Here is a 3995-nt window from a genome sequence, read left to right as displayed (position 1 = left end):
CCAATTGAATCGAAGGAATCTAAATATTCCTCTCCATCCAAATGTTAAAACATAAACTAGAATAAGTCTAAGGAAGGCCTGAACTCAGCGGGACCAACTGATGTCAGTTGCTTTAACTTTATGGAGCCATTTAGTCTGTGTGTGTTTTGGCCAACCTCGCAGCCTTTTTGCCAGAATACGGATAGAATGGTGAAAGACATGTAGAAAAAACACCACCCAACAATTTGTGCTATGATCTAGTTCTCCAGAAATGTAAGGCCCATGTTCTGCACAGGGAACTGCAGCGCCTTCCAAGCTGCTTTTAAGCTAAATTGTTTTGTATTATCGATGAGTTTTTACTTCATAGAGTCACAATGGAGTTTGTAACTCTGTATTCTTTCATGTACAACTCTAAACCTGTGCTTTCCTGGATCTTTATTACAATAACTTCTGATTCCAATTGTCCTGCACTTGTTTACATTTTAGTTACAGCGCCTTCAATTTGTTGAATCCGAGGTTGTTCTTCAAGTGTGCCACAAATGTCTATCTAATCCTCTCAGACAATTGCTGTAGGAAAGTGGGCAGGGTGGTAATGGAGTAAACTGTCACATCATGGAAACTACAGGACATGTGTTCACTTGCTGGCTCACTGTGTGTTTCCCTTGGCCAAGAACTCTGGCTGTGTTGTCCCATCAGGCACTCCTGTCTGAAATGATCTGGCTTCTCTCTTCTTCTGTCTCTCAAACACACACACACACACACACACACACACACACACACACACACACACTAGTAAAGTCTAGGGTTTGCCAAGCAGGTCTCAGCTAATGTGGCATTTTTGCTTAGCTCATTAATAGATATGATTAAAGATATTTATGTTTGGTTTACAGGTAAAAACATATATAAAGTCTGAATAAGAGCAGAGCAGTGGTCATGCCAAGATATGCACTGCTCCGACAAACACCTGAGGGAATCAGCACTTTGGATTAGAATCAGCTCACATTTCAGAGTGACTTAGCTGCAAATCATCTTACTTCAAGTTATCAATGCCTGACACCTTTAAGAACCTTTTCCAAACACTTCAAAACGATTGGACGGCTGTTGCCAAAACAAAGCGCATTATAGATAGATTTTCCTCCCCTAAGGTGAATGACTACCTGGTTTGCCTAGACTTGTATTTCTAGCTTTTATATCACCTTTCTTTGTCAAATATTTCGTCATTTGTTTTATAAATCGCTTGTGGTTGTATTTGGAATGTTGTTACTGTAACTCAGCTTGTTGTTAAGGCAAACTATGGTGCATTTTTCAAAGTGATTTAACATGACTTTATAGGGCAACCCATATGTCAGTATACGGTTTAAGAAATTGAAATGGTTTGCCCCCTTTAATACCAATCTATCTCTTCGACTGATATCTTTGACCTCTCAGCCTTTCACAGTATTTTAAATGACTAATCAGGCGGATTTGGGATTTTGTCCTGTTATGGAAGTTATAACACTGAGGTCACAGAAATCCGAAACATCTTCTAAGCCTTCCATAAAAAGGGTGATGATGAGCCAATCACCGCTTACATTTACTTAATTTTTCCCTAGTTGTGTTGTTTTTTTGGGGGGTAATGACGCAAGCAGCTGTTGCTGTTTGTGTCCACAGCTGTTCTCGCTTATGCGTGTTTACCCCATAATGAAAGGAGGATGATGTTTTTTGTTTGTTTTTCTCATTAATCAAAGAAAAATACAGATATAACAGAGAAGTAACTAAACCACAGTCTATTTACGCCCACACCAGTGTAACTAAATCTCAACATTCTCTAGTAACTCTCGCCGATTTTCTCCATTGCAGTCTGTAGTTCTGTGTGTTTCACCATGTCACCCAGCTAGCGGGGAACGTTCTCATAACTTTGGCTAACGTTACCTATTGGTTCTAACAAGGTTTTAAAGAAACGTTTTAATCTGATGTTCAAAGAACCTTTTTAGGATGTTTATTTGTTCAAATAATGTTTCTATAAGGTTTAAGGTTAACTAAGACATAACGTTTTTAACTGCAACATTCAGAGGATGTTTTGAGGATGTTATTAAGGCCTGCAAAATTCTAAGGAAGTGTTTTGGACGTTGTTGGGTAACACATTAAAAATGTTCTTTATAAAACGTTCCCTCAATGTTACATGATAACAAATTGAGAACATTTTCAAAGCAACATTCTGAAAATGTTTTCAGGACGTTATTGAGGCCTGAGATGAGAGAAAGGGTTGTATAAAATGTTCCCTCAATGTTACATGATAAAAAATGAAGAACATTCTCCAAGAAACATTCTGAAAATGTTTTCAGGATGTTATTGAGGCCTGAGATGACAGAAAGTGTTTTATAAAATGTTCCTTTAATGTGATATGTTAACAAAGGTGGAATGTTTTCCCTTCAACATTCTAAGGATGTGTTTTGGACGTTGTTGGGTAACACATTAAAGATGTTCTTTATAAAACGTTCCCTCAATGTTACATGATAACAAATGAAGAACATTCTCCAAGAAACATTCTGAAAATGTTTTCAGGATGTTATTGAGGCCTGAGATGACAAAGTGTTTTATAAAATGTTCCTTTAATGTGATATGTTAACAAAGGTGGAACGTTTTGCCTGCAACATTTTAAGGATGTGTTTTGGACGTTGTTGGGTAACACATTAAAGATGTTCTTTATGAAACGTTCCCTCAATGTTACATGATAACAAATGAAGACCATTTTCAAGGCAACATTCTGAAAAATGTTTTCAGGATGTTATTGATTTTTTATAAAAAGTTCCTGTTATGGCAAATATTAACACGGTCATGGTCAACGTCAGATTTATTTCTAGAGCGCTTTAAAAAACAAACTTGTTGCATTTGTTTGAAAAGGATGTTTAAAAAAAATGTTTATGTCACCATATTTTCCTTTTGAAAAAAACAAGCACGTAATTCATGATAAGCTGTAAGCAGATATTGCATGTTTGCGGTGGCATGTGTGAGTTCCCAGCTAGAAATGTTTGTTACCATTCGTTGTTCTAGGTAATGTTTTCAGTCGGGACGTTTTATTTTGGTTCCCAGAATTTTCTTCTGAAAGGTAGGATAACGTTCTTTAAAAACATTCTTGAAATGTTTGGTGATAACCTTCTTAAGATGTTTTTGATAACCTTCTTAAGATGTTTTTGATAACATTATTATAACATTATGCCCTACAGTTCTTAAAACGTTTTCAGCGGGGCGTTTTATTTTGGTTCCCAGAATGTTCTTCTGAAAGGTAGGATAACGTTCTCTAAAAACATTCTAAACATTTTTGGTGATAACTTTCTTAAGATGTATGAGCGCATACATCTTTAATAATAAGTGCCGTTCGAAATTCTCTACCATGATAGAAAGGAAGGTTTTCAAAAACTTCCCTTTATAACCTCCTTTAGCTTAGGAACCACTTGAAACCTCCCTTACCGAAAGGAGAGGAGAAAATGCTGCCCGACAATGCCTTGCCAGCCGAGCATTTGCCATCACAACAACAGTCGGCGTTCACGGAAACAACACGATTATGACGAGGAAAGATTATATCAATGAAACTTTACGGTGCTTTATTAAGTCTTTTAAAACGTGTTGGTAAGTTGGCCAAAGTGCTTGTTTTGAACGTTCTATCAGTTATCTTAGGTTCAAAATAAGTGAAAATATGAACGTTAGTTTTTACTGAATGATGTTCAAATAAAGTCAACATTTTCACAGAAGATAGTGATGGGGTTTATCAACTTTATAAAATTATGTTGATAATGTGTTAATGTTTACTTAGTGATAGCGATGTAACGGACTAACGTTTATAATTAATATACATCCCAGCTTAGAGGGATGTTCTCGAAGCCGAGCTGACAGAACGTTATCCTATAATGGTTTCCTATCATGGATTGTTAACAGAGGGGAACGTTTTTACTCGCATGATTCAAAGGATGTTGTGTTTGGACGCACTTTGGTCAATTAAATTATGTTGATTAATAGAACATTCCTAAAATGGTTTA

Source organism: Notothenia coriiceps, unplaced genomic scaffold (genome assembly GCF_000735185.1).
Source record: "Notothenia coriiceps isolate Sejong01 unplaced genomic scaffold, NC01 NC01_scaffold00037244, whole genome shotgun sequence".
Lineage (NCBI taxonomy): Eukaryota > Metazoa > Chordata > Actinopteri > Perciformes > Nototheniidae > Notothenia > Notothenia coriiceps.
The sequence above is the reverse complement of the archived record's forward strand: the minus strand, read 5'-3'. Positions refer to the sequence as shown.